Genomic DNA, 17,920 nt, shown 5'->3' with positions numbered 1-17,920 from the left:
GCCTCATAATTCACTACTAAAGCACTGGAACTTCCTATACCTGACGCGAATGCATTGAATGGGTGTAGCCGTAATGGACTGTCCTGCCCCTTATTACTTACTTACGTAATTTCTCTGTAATAAGCTACTAAGAAAGAGATTTGTGTTACGTTTACGTATGGTCCCATTCTACAGCTTTTCAAACATCTAATGAGCTTTGAATTGGCGTACACATTCCTCTCAATCGATAATTGATTTCATGTGACTGATTGAGGCTGAATACAGAGTTGTATTGTGGATTGAAGAGGGGTACTGGCTCATTAATCTCAATTTTCCATTTGAGCGGATCATTTTTATTGTATGATAATTTTTCATTGTATATAAGATAAATTGTAGATTGGAGACGAAATATAACTCTATTTAATGAACTTTTCTGAACCCTATTCAACATAAGTGTTTCCAAAAGAGATCGATAAAGAACGACTAAGTTCATGTATAGCAGAAATTGAAGATTTTCAAAAAAACTGAGTTGTCTGCTAGTTGTGTTTCATTTTTAATGGACGTGAGAGGAACTTCCTGGTCTATGAGATGAGCGTAATTTGTACCGTTTTGCTATTCAGATGATGATAATGAATTCAATTAGTATCATTGCATCACCTTAACCTTTCCAATGAACTGTAAAATTACCACTCCCAACACAAACTACAGTCAATTATGCACTGCTTCATCTCTCAAGGTTAGCTCTTGCAATAATCATCTAGAGAAGGTATTAAGAGAATGGATTTGATAATTTAAAAAATACCACACTAATTATTTTTAGTCATTTGATTGGTTCACTCCTTCGAACAGTATGAGGTGAAAGATCATGAAAGGATAAAATCATAGGGCCCAAGTATTTTTGTCTTTTGGATCAGCATGGGGTGAAAAATCATGAAAAGATAAAGTCATAGGGCCCAGGTATTTTTGTCAATATCATCATCGAAGATCATCAGGAAAATTTATAGCTCTTGTAATACAACATAATGGTTGGCTAAGGCGGAAAATAATTCAACGAGTTAAGGTTGATGAGTTTGATAAATTTATTGATGATGCAAGACATCATTACTGTGTGATGTACACTCTGTTGCAGATGATTGAAATACAAAAAGAAGATGATAGCTCTTCAATAATTGAAGTAGCTGCAGTTTGAGACAACAATTTCAGGAAATTTATGTGATGAGACAGAGACATGGAAGAGGTGTGCCTTATGTTTTTAACAACAGCAAAAACATTTTTCTTCAATTAAGAATGAACATCTATGTTTCTTTAAGTGACTTCTTTGAATAAAAAACCACTCCAAAAATAATCAGGTCACTTCAAAAATGTAACCTTTGTTCAAATTATCAAGAGTAGTACCCTGATGGTACAATATGATGGTCTGTGATAGAACGCTGATTGATATATGAAAAACAAAAGCAATTATTATTTTGTTTAGAACACGTATTGGTGTGTGGTTACTCGTTACTGGTCTTTCGAAGGCCTTTGAAGCTGTGATCAGACGTGATTCTGATCCTGATCTATCTTGACGGCATTCGAAATGCGGCTTTACCTGGAAAAGGAGGGAAGGTCGATGCAGATTGACAAAAAATGCATTCCAATCCGTCTGAGGATCAGGCAAATAATGGGGTTCCACAAAAAACCTACCCACTATGAGCTCCAAGCTATCTATTCCCATTCGTGATTCTCTGAAAAGGTGGATCTTTTTACAATAGTTATAATTGCCGAAGAAATCGTGTGTAGGAAATGAGAATGATTGTTCTGCCTCAAGGACACCGAAATTAACCGAAGATGGTATTCTTCAAACTATGAGAATATTTCCACAATAAACCATTACCTGGAAATGTACTCTTGAATCTATTCCACTTTTACAAAGGTACTTTTAGGCTATGAAGCTCTTTTGTAACTAGCCTCCTCTCACATCAATGAAAATTTTGGAATCTTATATAAATATGCTATCTACTTTCAATCAGAAATTTTATTCGACTTGGATTCAATTGGTATGTAAACTATTCAGGAAAGTGATGACACATTCATTCACTCAGTTAAAATGCTATGGTGCTTTTCTAATTTTCATTTTAGAATTAAATGTTCGTCAATGTATTTTTGTTGAAAATATTACTAATAAACATTATTATGTAGATAATGACTATAATATATTGGAATTGGGAAATACAGAAAAATACGGATACAGACCAAGCATTCATTTTTATCTTTTGGCTGATATGAGAGATATAGTAGCACTGATGAATTCTTCACTATCTTGTAGTGAGCCAAATAAAAATGAATTTCTGGTGAGAGTTTATAGTATCTACACATATCATAGTGACTATAGGTGCACACAAAAGGATTCATATGTATATCCTGAGTTGGATAATAATATTGAGTCGCAATAAAAATCAATAATTAGGATGTATTATACAATTCTATTAGGACCGTGAAATGTTCAATTTCACAACGTCATGATCTTGGAGACAGCTGATGAATGGTGATGATTGTTGGAGATTAATCAGTACCGTAGTGCAAAAGCATTACCACAAAAACTAGCATTAGTAGACTAACGACAGAAGCAAATTTACCAAACGCAAAACAATTGAAAATGTTGCATTATTGGATGAATCAATGTTACTGTATTAGAATATTCCAAAAATGAACAATCTATCATACAATATTCTAGTAAAGAAGGACTGAGATTTTTTAAAATTAACTAAGCCTGAAGCTGAACTATATTGCATCAACTGCAAGTGATTTATTAATTAGTAAACGGATGAGGAGTAGGCTAATCGCATTCAGAGCTAGAACTGACCTACTCATCCAATCAATCATGATTACTTGTACGTTTTTGAAAACATTAATTGATGGATTAATTAGGAGAAGGAAGTTTCACAACAGAATTCTACGTTCAAATTTGGTGAGAATGTGAAATTGAGTGTCGAATGTATTCGGCGATCAAATGAGAATTATGTTACTCGATCACTGTAACCTGAATATTGAAATAGCCTGACGACCTTCATCGAAACAAAATTATTCCATAAATAATAATGTTTATTCTATTATTTGAAGACCGATGATATATTTTTCAGATGATACAACAGAAACACGGATAATTCAAGAGAAAAATCATAAAAGAACTTCATAGCCTCTCGTAGATTTTTCATAATTTCGTATTTATGTTGGGAAAGTTGATTATTTGGAACACAGTTATCAACTGTGTATGTTCTTGAGTTTGAATATTTGTTTTTTCTTAGTAGCAAAGAACTTCATAGGAAATAGAATCATCAATATAGTATATTGATGAATTCTATATCGTATCGTATTACGAAGACTCTTGAATAATATGAATAATTTTTTTTATTTATGACATAATTATCTCAATTATAGATTTTGGTGTTTGTTAACTGTACACTACGGTGTAGCTTACCACTCTGCACTTCCGTCCATGTTGGAGAAAATCATTTTTTGAACTTACCTGTAAAAAAAAACAAAAATTAAAATAGTTGAAACTCACATTAAACAGAATATTGATCAGTCAATAAATTTATTAATAACTTGTGGAATGTGATTATGATAGTTGCTTGAAAAATGATATCTGGGGCAAAGTAAACTAGGCTTCACGAATGTTTGGAATGATATTAACGGTATCAGTGTGCTAAATATGGAATGCCGTATAATGATATGCTGGCCCAAAGAATAAATACGAGAAAGCAGCTCATTACCTTGCAATCGCCCATATTATTATTACAGGTGTTCGATTACTCTTATTTATACTTTCATAACTATACCATAAAAAACTTTTCGTTGCCTACGCATCAAATAGAAGGCTTCTCAATTTAAAATAGATCATGCCATTCTATACACTCATTACTTCCTGTATTTCCAATACATCTAATTGCTGCTTTGCAAATCAATAGAATTCTAAACCATTACTTCTTGTAAAATAATTAATGGACATTCTATCTAGTAACATATTACGAAAAACTGTGAGTTTTACTATTGACTACCATGCAACGGTTGTAGCTTTCAACATTGTTCCGGCTTTTCCCTTGATATCTATCCAAATCACGCCATATCTAGAAGAAAAGGTATAAAAAAGCTTGTCTTATTCTTTTGACATTTAAACTGTTGATTGCAACTGGTTTATGATACGTGGACGTTCTCATTTCACCAGCACGTAAGTAGACCACTCTTCTTCTTGTATAGGCTACTACTATTTCACAGTTCGCGCATCATCAGAAACTCTCTCTCGTTTGTTTTTCAACTGCAGTTTCCATTCTTAAAATTCTTGTCCTTGATATTAGTTTCCAGCGTACGGCATTTCAATAACAAAGTCAACAGACAGCGACAGCCGTCCTCAGATCTCTCATCTTCACAAGTTCAATGTCAACGTCGTTCTTTTCACTCTTATAGATACGGCTTTTACTATGATTATACAGTGATTTACTGATTTCACTGATTTACAGTTCACAGTGATAGGTGCTGTGCGAGGAGAAATGGACTAGTATTTTTTTGGATAATTAGTCACAATCTAAAAATGGAATTTGAATGGGAGTGTGATACCAGAGACAAACAAATAGGTTATCGTTCTCCTTACGCTTATCCTTTCTCTATGGTGATACTCAAGAAATAGACTCCAACAGTAAAATTGTTGCTAAGATCTTATTTTAATGCTGATTGATAATAATTTGCATTTGTTCAGCTGAAATAATACTTTAAAAATTGTTTAGTTGTTTCTCATTCACGATAGCTTATCAATATTTTAAAACTATCCGGTAATGGATATAGACAACCATGATGTTTCCAATTTTAAACTCCAATATCGATCATAAGCTGATAAATTCTATGTTCTTTTCCAGAGACATCACTTCGCTTTCAAGAGATAACTGTTGCAGCTCGTAGTACGAGTAATATATCACAGTAGCGTTGGTTGGTTGAGTCCACACCCAAATCATTAGAAGGTAACAACGCAACCCGTTCATTTTTAGATATAGGGGAAGTCAGTGACCGTACGTATGTGTGCGCGGTTTGAATTAAATGCGTTGGCTACGTGATAACAGCCGATAAGGCGTGTAGGAAGCCCGGTTGCCGTAACGGAATCGGCGGACGGCACCCAACTCTAGAGCAAAAAGAGTAGAAAGAGCAGCTGTTCGGCCTCGCGGAACATGGATGCACTCTTTATAAGTTATCTGTGCTGGTCTTGGTCTTGGCACAGCGCACAGCGCACTGACCGTTGGGTGAACTCACCGTAAACAAGGCTACATACTCAAAGTCACTTCTTGCCAAAACCTAACGTTATCGTTTCAAAGATTCTGAGATGCAATGAGATTTACAGCTAGAAATTCAATTATTATTTCCAATCTCCAGTTACATCCCCGCTCATTTATTAAGCGTATTACTGGGTTTCAAATATTAGGTACGCTACTTTTCATTAGCAAGAATTGGAAATTTTCATAGAAATACTATAATAATTATTAATTACTAATAACGATGCTCACCGTAATATTTTTTGAACCTTCAATAACTTGAAAAATGCAAAAAATTAATGAATGATTCTATATTAGCGTCAAAGGAAGTAGCTTGAATAATAGACTGGCTCTATGTACGACACTAGACGTGTATAGTCTGTATAGTGTAGGAAACCTTCACCTTCATATTGGGTGCTTCCTGTCTTTACGCCCACCTGTCACCTTCCAAACCTCCATGACGATCTAAAAACTTTGCTTTGCTCTTGGGGTCAGGTGCATTCGTGAACTCCAAGGTTGAAAAATTCTAGCAGAAAATATACAGAGAAGGAGAACGTCTTCATTGATTTCTTCCTCCTTCATTTTGATATAAAGTAATTTATATTTTGGTATTTTTATTCCATCACATTCAAATGTTGAATACTGTAGTACTACGTGGAAAGTGTTAAAAACAATTATTTGAGTGAAAAACACTCATCAAGCAGCATTCGATCCTATTCATGTCCGATATTTCTGTGGGGTGAAGGGGTGGTTGAGGGGGTGATCATGTGACGGATATATGTGACATGCATTATTTGAAGTTTTTATCATTCGTGATCGTATCGAAGAGGGATCGAAACGCTGTAAGATAGCTTGCATGAGCTTTATTCGGATGAGTATTTCAGATTGATGTGCAAAATTTGATAGAGGATAGAATTCATCTTACTTCCAATCTGACCTAATAAGATAATATACTATGAGCATACTTTTAGTCTGGTAATGGAAATTAGTTCACATTAATGATAATAATGTTCAAGTTTCCCTAAGTACTGAAGAGTAGAAATTCTTTGATTTATTTGCCGTGGTACAGGCAGACGAAGCCCATGACCTTCTCTTCACTTTTCAATTTTTTGTTTTTGTAATCATTTTGGGAAGCCAACTCTTTAAGATCAACATTTTCGCTGATGAAATGGAGGTCTGCCAGTTTTTTAGTCAGTCTTTCAACTGGTCAATCAGGTTGAACGTATCTTGTTCAGATTCTGCAAGTTGTGCTAGGTCGTCAGTAAAAGCCAGACATTCAGCCGAATGTTCACTTTCTTCTGGCCGCAATTCATCACCCTTTTCCCCATTTTTTTATTGAAATCTCACTCAATACATGATTGTGCACGAGGAGCAGAAGATAGTGAGTAGCAGAACAGAACATGACTCATTATATTGGATTGTTTTCAATTTTTATAAAAATATGGTAAGCTAGTGTTGATATGGCCTCCTTCTTAAAACAACTAAGCTTGTCATCGTTTGGCAATTGATAACAAAACATGTTGAATGATTCACTGCAAAATTACAGTGTCGTAGTATATGCGGGTGACCTATTCTATTTTAAGACGTCACCCTAACAAAATAAATTTCAGTCAAAAAAGTGATCTACATTGCGAAAGTTCAATGCCATTGTCTGTAGATTGTGGGAGTCGAAATTAATATTCAGTTCAATGGCAATATTCACCACAATCGATAAGTCATCGTAACCTGAGCTTACAGTCTGCACCCACCTGATGGGCTTATAAGGTAGGGACTCCTCCTTCTTCTCCTCCTCTTCATCAGCCAGTGAAGTGCATTGACCTAGGATATTGGTGTGTGACTTTCGGGCTCTGTCATTTGAATACCTCCAGTATGACACTCACATCCTCCGTCCTAATAAGTCGGCAATGTGATTGGGCTATTGTCTCATACCTTGTGCCGGTATTTTTCAACACAATAGCTTCAAACAGAGACAGTATGACTCTGTCTCTGTTAAGGTCAAGGTGCCTGTATTCAGTACTGTATTCACCAGGTCACGGCAACGGTAAACTGATCATAAATGTTTCATAGTTTGGGTTTGGAATGCATACAGTACCTCGTTATTAGTCAAGAGCTTGATGATCTGGAGCCATGAGACTTCTATTCGGTTTCAAATGGTACCATTAATTATTGATGTTTAAAGGTTTGAATCACGGTAGAATAAATACTGTCAATCAACGGAATATGGTGAGAGCAAAATGTTGTAATTACTGTGGAAAAATTGAATATAGAGAAAACAACTATCGGATAGTTTTCTTAAATCATTATCGATACCTCTTTTTTATGAGATAATCGATCCAATCCGTCTCGCTCCCTCTTATAACTTATAACCCTCTTACAACTAATAACTAGTATCGCTCATAGATGAGAAAATGTTTCATCCTTGTGAAACAAACATAAAAAGATCTTCATGATACATTGGGGTCCTGCTGATTCACTCATGGACTAAAATACTATACACGTTATTACGCGAATAGTCTATAGGTCTTCATCCAGAAATTCAAAAATCAAAATGAATACAATAATTTGAATAAGAATATAATCTAGACCTTCTCTCACTTTTAGTAGGAAATAGAAGGGCTGGACAGGATGCAAGACTGAAAAAAGGCAAAGATGAAAGTATGAGTTGAATAGTTCTCAGACAGTCGAAGAAATTGTTGTACAGAGTTGATATCCAGGCAAGAAGATTGAGGAAGTATTCGTGTCAATTTGTGAAAATCGCAAGCTGTTCGAATGTAATAACCAAACTAACTCTCCGCGGCTGTTTGAGATCGCTGTAATCTTCTACAAGAGATTTCACTGACAAAAATAAAGAACGTCGAAGAAATAGCACGACCCAAGATCTGTACTGTAGGCTGTACAGATAGTTTCACTTATTAGAAATGGAATTTCCTGCAGCTAATAACAACAATCCACTTTGACGAAGAAGACTCTCATTAGCATGGTTGTTGGTTGTTCTTCAGCCAACGAAACACGATGCCACTAATTTCATCTTCACTCACCTTTGCCCCTAAATACTTGAATCTTAGAGAGCTTGGAACAAGTGAAGGGTGGTTCAACGAGTTCTTTAATTTTTTCTGTGACATAATATTGTTTATTGATCGAGCAAAGCCTACAGGCTTATGGCCACTTACCAAGCAAGCCTTTAGGCTTACATCACTAGAATAATTTGAAATCATATAGATTGTAACTACACAGTTTCCATTAATCTTATGTTTCCAATAATAAATTATAGTAGCCACATACCGGTTCTGTACCTTAATGACTTGCATAACATATTTGAACATTGCTCATCTTAAACAATGTTTGCAGTATTTATGGTCAGGTACAATCCACAACTTTGGAAAGAACGAATGGGTTTCACATTGAAATAATCATATAATACATCTCAGTTTCTCGTCTGTATACCAACCACAATGATCGTGTGCTTTTGCAGAATAAGCATCAAGGATATTAGTGATCGTCTTTGAGAGATGTGATGATTTTACGAAAAATACCATAATTTTTTCGATCACAGTATATTGATTGAAAAACAACTCATAATTAATTCATTATCTTTCTTAAAAAATTGAGTAGACTATCTTAACTCTGGAAATAGAATGAAAAAAGTCAACGATTTAGTGGAAATGGAACCATATGCCAGTATGGAAATGGTAGCTACTGTTCTACGTATAAATTAATCTAGAAAATTTTCCAGATTATTTCTGTCTCTTTATATCGGTGTTGCGACATTAATTGCAATTTGTGAGTACTTCTGCATGAAGATATCCAGATTAATTCCATTATTTTGTCATACTTCTGTCTGATAATAAACTCAAGATTGAGATCGCAGTCCTGTAAGCTTCCGTTTAAAAAAATTGGCCAATGATAAATGCTGCTATGCTCTTACTCCACCCTTGCGCAATTCGGCTGGTTGATATGAATTCATCAGCTGGACTTGCAAGAGAGAGTGAGTCTATCGTGAAGTTAACGTCTTCTAATCAGGCGACGCTAGAAACTGGCTGTTCTCAAAGCATGAGTTATGGTTTGTTATCACAATCGATATCTCCTATGACTAACCGAAGAATGATATGAAGTTGAAGAGGAAAGATGGAGTGGAATGAGTGGTTGAAGGGAGAAGAGTGATCACGTTGACGTAGGTAGGTGGGAAGTGACCAGCGGGAACTAGTTTGCTGATTATCTCGCTGTTAGGATGATTCTACAGTAAAAAAGCAGGAACAAGTTCAACCAAACATTAGAGAGAAGAACAAGGAATTAAATCTTCAGTTAAATCTGCAAAATGTTTTGCTTCTACTATCATCCAAGAATAATTTATCTAGGCCGACATTGATGAATAGTTACAAAGGTATCATTGATTATATTGATTCATAGTGTAGCATACTCTAACCTTTATCATAGCATTTCTCTATGATAATATTATGTAGATTTTTATGATAATAGATTTCACCAGAGAATTTATGGTTTTTATGTGAGTACAGTTTTTACTTTAATCTCTTCTCATACAGTAGATAATCTGAACAAATCCTCATGAGAGTTGAAAATGTAGAATAAATAATCTGATATTCTGTAGTAGTATACAGTTGGGTCGAATAATATTAGCCTACACAACATTTATTCAATACAAATGACGTCACCTTGCAATCAGAATAGAAATCACAATGCAGAAGTTTCTTATTGTTTGAGAATTTATAAGGTAGGACAGAAGAGTAAATTTTTAAATTAATGATACATTTTTCGTTGAAAGAATAACATGGGGAAATTCTGAACTTTCACGATTCTTATTTGGAAGTTGGAAGAGATGATATCAGATTTGACAACGTTGGCATATTTCATATCTGATTCTAATAGTATTCCACTTATACATTATTAAATTAGTTACTAATAAACTGCTTCCAATCCTGTTTTTGATTTTTCAAGATACTTTTGATGTTTCATATTGTTTTACACTATATAAGCTAATTTCCATTGTTAATTTCTTGTGTTAAGAGAGAAATAATTATAGGATGACATTCCTTGTGCTCTCATATGTATTCTTAATAATAGATAAATAAGAATTATAGGGTTCTTGGGGATCTACAACCTATATTGTCTAATTAATTTTATGTCTTCCATCCATTATCCTCCCACATTCCATTCACAAGTTATGGAATGAAGCCGTATGGTTTTAGTTCATAGCATTCTGAACTGAGAGTGTTTACAACAAAATATAATAAATTTATATTTTTGGATCACTTTTATTTGAAAGCCAATACTTGTCCAAGTACCTTTGCTATTTGAACGAATCTTTTCGCTTAGGCCTATACGATTTATTACGCAATTTTGTATTTCTCCTCAGGTGAAATGCGCATCTGCCGATTGCTTTGGTCGTAGGTGGAAGACCTAGCTGGTGTTGGAATGGTTCCCCTTCCAGAAATCAATTTCTCGAACCGGTCGAACAAGCGACGACCACTGTGGTTTGGGCTGCGGTCAAAGGCGGAGAGGTTCAGACTGCACCCCTGCCACTAAATTATAGCCTTGGCACTCATCTAGGATTGGGCTTCTATCCACTTTTCGTGGATTCAACAACAGTTCTCTGGCCTCAACCATCACAAATTTTCCGTTACTATTAGAACTCGTCAAAAGAATGGCAAGATCGTATTTCAGGGACAACCGACAGAAGCTCGTAAAACGCCAACAAGTTTTAAGAATAAAACAGCCAACAATCAAATAAATCTACATTTAACACTCTAGAAGCAGTAATAAACTTTCAGGAAATTGGAATTCTTTTTTTATGAATACTTCAAAAACTATTATTTCGAAAGCTTTGAACATGGTTGATTCTGGAGAGTGACCAATACACGCCATACATAATATATTATGTGGAAGTGCAATGATACAAGGCTGCATTCCTACATTTTCACAGTTGAGTAGCTTTAAATATGACAGAGGGAGCAGCTCTTATTGAATAGAATTTATCCTTAAAACTTATAACATGTTAAGTGCGAGAATAAAGACATTCATATTAAAATATGAAATCCATGGCAAAATATATCATGACTGTTTCTAAGGTAGTCAGTGAATTTGTTTCAAGATCGGTGTGATGAATCTGTGGGTATAGAAATTCTATATTGTACTGCAAGTTCATAATTCCCTAAAAGTTTGTAAGAACAGAAGTGAAAAGATGTCGAATAAAATATGATATTGTCGCCTCTTAGTGTATGGAAATACCTTAACATTCAATATGTTCAATGAGTATTGTAGTATTGTATGATAATGGGGGAAAAATTATATTTGGAGAGAAGTTTCCTATGTATGTATGCAGTATCATCCCTTGAAATTCAGGAGAGATTTATGTAATAGAAACGAAAATCTTCAAGGATTGCCAGTAAAAGCAAAAAGTATCTTCAGGTAGGTAATTATAGACTGATAAAACAAGCAATGTAGTAGAAGTAGGACAGGTAGGCCTATGTGGGTCAACTTGAGAGTAACTAAATCATTTACAATATGTCTGAAATTATTAGGAGACGTTATAGGCTGAGCCAAGTGCATCAAATTGTTGATGCATCTCGTATCAGATGTTGAATTATTCATTAGAATATCCATGAGAAATAAATGCTGCTTTTAAAAGCCCATCCAACAGGTTTGGTCAGGATTAGAATGACGAAGAAGCTTTGTTTCACATAATCCAATCATATTCCAACTTCTCACAAGCGTTAAAAGATATCCTCCTCCATGTTAACTTGTTCAGCAAGGTTATCCCATTTCAAGCTCACGAAAGGCTCGAAATTTGTCTTAAAGGCGTAAACTGTATCTGAAATCTTATTATTTTTTTAATGAAAATACAATTCGAATCTTCAGTGTTACACTTTTGTATAAGTATAGTACAGTAGTAACCAATATAAGTACAGTAGTACTCCAAGACAACCAAGGCCAAGTACACCATAGGTAGATCCCGGCTAACATTTCATATAATTTACAACTACAATTCTTGGATTATGACATAATACTTGATTTATATACTAATTGAAACAAGAGAAGGGTGGTTCTATAGTCTAGTTAAAGTAACAATAATTATTCTCTATTATTAAAAAATAGGAAGTGTAGTATTTTTACTTTCCTTGCCCTATTACCATAGGTAAAGAAAGTATTTCTTTCCGAAAAAAATTAAGGTACCCCAATTTCCAAATTTCTATACGTTTCAAGGTCCCTTGAGTCCAAAAAGTGGTTTTGGGTATTGGTCTGTATGAGTGTATGTGTTTCTGTGAACACGATATCTCATCTCCCAAGAAACGGAATGACTTGAAATTTGGAACTTCAGGTCATTACACTATAAGGATTCGACTCGAACAATTTCAATCGAATGCAATTCAAGATGGCGGCTAAAATGGCGAAAATGTTGTCAAAAACAGGATTTTTCGCGATTTCCTCGAAAATGGCTCCAACGATTTTGATCAAATTTATATTTAGAATAGTCATTGATAAGCTCTATCAACTGCCACAAGTCCCACATCTGTAAAAACTTCAGGAGCTCCGCCCCATCTATGCAAAGTTTGATTTTAGATTCACAATTACCAGGCTTCAGATACAATTAAAACAAAAAATTTCAAGTGGAAAAGATTGAGCATGAAAATCTCTACAATTAATGTTCAGTAACATCTTCACCTGAAATTGGAAATAAGCTCGAAATTCGAGAAAATGTGATTATTCAATAGCACACTGTTGGCAACTGTTGATTCTATTGAATCATTCACTATGAAGAGATAGCAGACTTCGTGTGTCTCCAGCGTTATTGTTCTGTCACCAGCTGGCTTGGATCTTTGAATAGTAGACTTGAGATGCGCGTGTACACTAGCGTCAGGTGATAAATAACGGCAAGGAAAGTTGTATGAGTGCGCCACACCAGATTTTTCTCTCTGGTTTGTGGAGACTTTCGATGTCTATTATTTCCGAATGATAAACATTTTCAATTCTCCCAAATCATAGAATCTGCTGATAATTTTTGCTGACACCCACTATTTCAAGATGTTCATTATCTCCCGTATCTCACCAGAAACAAGGATGAAGGAAAGTAACATCTGAGCGGAAAGTATACGATTCTGTATCTGAATCGTCACTTTCGCGAAATAATGGAAGTTATATTGACTTTGAAGACGATGGACAGTTCAAAGGCCGAGCCAGCAGAAAATGCCAAGTTTCACGGTCCTCGTTGAGAGAACAATGCACCGTTGGCCGGGCGGCTGTGAACTGTGGCTGTAGCGTCAGCGTGATAGACTCGGACTATGGCTCGGCTCTGCTTGGATGCTGGACGTCTCCCGTTCCAAGGAAGTGAACCAGTAATTAACGGAATCGGGTCGGACTCTCTTCCAACAACTGGGTGTCGCAAAATTCCTCAACAACAAATTGTCAGGATGATGTCAAGTACATTGTTTGGACAATTGAACTAGTTTCTATGTAGTTATTAGACTACTCTCTGTTTTCTTTTTGTGCGATGAGTGACAGTATAGTAGTTGTCGCGAATTGCGACGCTATGCGAAGTGGCATGACGTGATGAGTACATATCATGATATGATCATAATATTATAATGCTCACACGTGATAGCTTCGTCTCAATGTGAGCATTATAATATGATCATTATGATCTCATATAGCAGACTCACGTCAAGTCATGTCACGTCGCGTCGCTTCTCCAATCGCGACAAGCACGAATACTATACTATCTCTCATCCCACAGAAAAATAAAGCAGAGAGTAGCCTGATGGCCACTAAATACAAACTAGCTCAATTGTCCAAAGAATGTACTTGTGTGACATCATCCTGACAAAGTCATGTCACATCGCGTCACATATCAATTTGTGACAAGACATATAATACTGTTACTGAAGTTATAGTGTAATAGTTATATTAGGCAATATATTAGTTATATAATCAAACAACTCAAGAAGCGCTATCAAAATACTTTATTAAGATTTAATCTTGTTTAAGTGGAGATTCGGTTCAAACTGGCACTGTGCAAACGGCACTTTGTGATAAAATTCATATAATTAGGTAACAAATTCATCAATATATATATTTTTTTAAATTTATAATCAAAACCCCTGATTAATTGAATGAACTTAAATACAGCAAAGTGTCCTAATTATAATCCCATGTCTGGCATGAGATGAGTTTGTGTTCTTGAATCCGGTTCCGAATGAGTCGGTTCCGATACGGAAGTCGCAGTTGCAACGCTGTCTGACCACTTGTCCCCTACCCTTCTACCCCCCCCCACTCCTCATAGTTGTCCCCTACTGTATGGCCAATTCCAGGACAACGTTTTGCAGCATGGACACAGCTTCGCCGCCGAAATCGGAAAGGGTGAGTGAGGAGAAATCCTTAACCTATCTGAGTCATTGGCTGTATACTGATGTTTGCAAGTTGAATGAATCAGCAATTGGAGAAAATGAGAGACAAATGAAGACTAGGTAACTGAAAAAGTGAGAATTTTCTTCTCATGGCAAGAGCGTCTTCGAGAGAGAAGAGTCAGTCATCGCGACACACTTAGAAATCGTAGTACTACACGATCGTCTCAACTGAACATCGATAGCAACAACAAAGATCAACGTAGTTCTAGAACACGTTTCTTCATCTCAGCATTGGGTTCATAATTTCTTTGATGACTGTACTAGTCTCATTCCATAATTTTGATGTAAGAAGTAAGTAATACAAACAGCTTGAGAGTTACGGTACACAATATGAACCTTCATGTTTATTTTGTGATAAAATGTATGTGGGGCTAAAATTAATTCCTCAATAAAAATTTATTCTATTTGAAATGCAAGGCTGAGTTTACTTTACAACACTTCATCGTATCAATGAATTTAACATTCAATACATTTCTAGCTTGAAAAATTCTATGTGAATCCATCGAGCATAAATTTCATTATAAATTGAGGTAATGGAATATTTCAAAACCTTCTATTTACCATGCTCACTATACAATTCTAAATAAACTGTAAACAATAAACTGAGATTTGTTGAGAAATGTGATTGTGAGGAATAATAATTATTGTTAATGTTGAAATAATCATCAATGGTTTGTCAATATACAATAGCTTTTTATGCTGTAATAATAGTGATCTACAGTATTACGTTTTTAAAGTGCTCTATTTCATGAAATACCTTTGGCTGAAGATAGTAAAAAGTACTTTCTTTCTTAAAATAATATCCTTATCACCCCAGTTGCATGAAAACAATCGTTCTCCTTCACAACCATTGGCCGACTGTTTCTGTTTCAAAATCTTTCATTTCACTAATAACTTTTTCTGTTTGATAGTAGAATTCATGAGAATGATTGAAAAATTTACGAGTCTGTTGTAAAAGGTTCACTGAAAACTCTTTTATATGGAGAATCTTCACTATTGTCCCCTCAACCGTCGTGCAAACCGTCAAGTACCGAAGTTCGTTTTCATTTGAGTTATACTTGCAAGAATATTCTGGGTCAGGTCATACAGACTGGATTAAATTTATTTGAGTTTGGTGTGTTGTTTTTTAACATGAATCACATGAATGCATGTGAATGCACGGTATCCAGGTCAAATTGCGATGATGATCTGTTCGAGTTATGAAAGTTATGAATTGGAACTGAAATGCGGGTTTCTGCGCATGATGAGTCACTTGGTGCCTCTTGAACACGTCAGCTTGCACAAAAAAGTACCGAAAGGAAAAACGGTAAATCGCTTTCCAATCAAAAAGTACACCAGAGTTAACTGCGTGGGCTTTACACTCAATTCAACACAGTTTCAATAGCGTAGGCCTCAATCAAGCCTACAAGGATAGTCTCGCCCCCTTCTTATGAAGATGTTCATTGTTCTCACTGTTCTGTTTTGTCTCCTCTCATCATCGGCACTCCCCTTTTCATTGTCCGCTATGGAGACAGAATGGACAGGAATGAAAATAACGCCTTCTGTTGACCCAAGACGACGATAATTAATTTTGCTCAACGAACAATGGAAGGAAGGCGCCGTGACGAGAGCGAGGGCAAAGACACACATCTCTTTATGATACACTCCGGTGAGCATAAAAAATTATCAAACAGAACAGTGAATCAATTTGTGTGTGTGACAAAGCCCAGAATACGATATCCAAATTTTCATTTTTCAAAGGCTCATTCCAGTCTTCGAAGCAACTAGAAGAGTTGGAATTAAAATTCTGAACATAAGTTGATCCAACCCAATGCAAAGAAGGTGAAGGACTCTTTTGAGGTTACACTTAGAATGTAATGAAACCTATTACCTGGCATACTAGTACCATGTATCACGAGTGTAGTGGGTAGTAACTACTAACCTCATACAGTAGCTACAGAGTACTTCAAGTTCCAGATATTCATGTGTGAGTAATGATTGTGGTTGTTGTTGTAATTCATGATAATTTTTCCTACCATCAAAGGAAAAACAAAATGTTTCTGATGTAGGCATAGTATGCCAGAAATCTTTTTTTTCCTAGACGAATAATTTATTGCTCCACGATCGAGGCTTTCAAGCATTCCCAGCATCCAAGTCACTTCATTTGGGAGTATTTTATTTTTTCGATTAATCATGATTTCTTTGAATGAATTCTTCATTATGATCTCCTCCTATATTTTTTTGCTACTCACCCTCTTATGTTTATGATTAAATTTTTTATTCACGAGCTGTGAATAAAAGTGTTATTTTTACTCTTACATGCTTCTTCTCCCAAATACTCCCTACATGACTGAAGTCATGATAAGTCAGACATGACTGAATCGTTCACCTCAACAAAGGGCCGTAAAATGTTTGCCTTATTAGAAGGGGAGGTTCCGACTAAGAGCGTGTAAAAGCAGCACTGCCAATAGGCCAGTCGTAATCTGCTCGTAAAACGTCGGGTACCCTTTCTCGTAATATCGTGGGAGTTTGACCATGCGCTTATTAGGCTATTATTCGGCTTCACGAGGCTGCAACTCATACTTTAAAACTGTCTGCGTGAGTAGAGTTATTAGTAAGCTACGCAAGCAGCAGAGAGCAGGGTCACTTGAGCATTTGCTTAGCATCTTCAGGAAAAGGACTCGAGGTCAGACACTTAAAAATAATATAAGCTCTCATAAAACTTTTCTTTCGTGAATATAATAAATACAAAAACATGAGTCAATCATAGGGATTCACAAATTAAAATGTTATTTCTTTTCATACTTTTTATTTTGGTGTATTTCTACAGTATTACTTGGAAGTAAGGGGATAGCCGAAATTTAGACTGAGCTACAAACGAATCCAACTTGAAGTAAATTCAGATTTCGTTGAAGAATGGAAATATTAATAAGATTAACAATTTTATTTATATTACATCGAATGTTATTGAGTTTCTCATTTTTGAGAGCCGTGTGTTCTATACTTTTGAAAGCAACGTGTCATCAATTTCCACCTTAATAAATGAAATGATAATGGGGTAGTAAGGAGAGTAGTCGGGAAGTCGGCTGCCATTGTTCTTCAAGATTTGATTAACCATTATTTGTCCTTGATTGCAAAACATACCGATTGCAAACAATAATCTCCATTTTCACGTACCTCTAGGTCTTGGCTTATCTACCTTCAGAGTTCTGAACCTCATCACCATCCATCCTCTTTACGTTTACAGAATATTGTGTTGTGTTTCACAAA

The 17,920-nt window shown here is 35.5% G+C and overlaps 1 long non-coding RNA gene across 1 annotated transcript; it reads left to right on the top strand.

Annotated features, from left to right (window-relative positions):
- The first annotated feature begins 3,826 nt into the window (after positions 1 to 3,826).
- On the top strand, positions 3,827 to 11,471 carry LOC120350104. The gene is made up of 3 exons (XR_005570607.1): positions 3,827 to 4,186; positions 4,869 to 4,970; positions 10,627 to 11,471. It is a non-coding gene; the product is annotated as an uncharacterized LOC120350104 (long non-coding RNA).
- The last annotated feature ends 6,449 nt before the right edge of the window (positions 11,472 to 17,920 follow it).

The sequence above is a fragment of the Nilaparvata lugens genome, chromosome 1 (genome assembly GCF_014356525.2).
Source record: "Nilaparvata lugens isolate BPH chromosome 1, ASM1435652v1, whole genome shotgun sequence".
In the NCBI taxonomy this organism is placed as follows: Eukaryota; Metazoa; Arthropoda; class Insecta; order Hemiptera; family Delphacidae; genus Nilaparvata; species Nilaparvata lugens.
The sequence above is the reverse complement of the archived record's forward strand: the minus strand, read 5'-3'. Positions and strand labels throughout refer to the sequence as shown.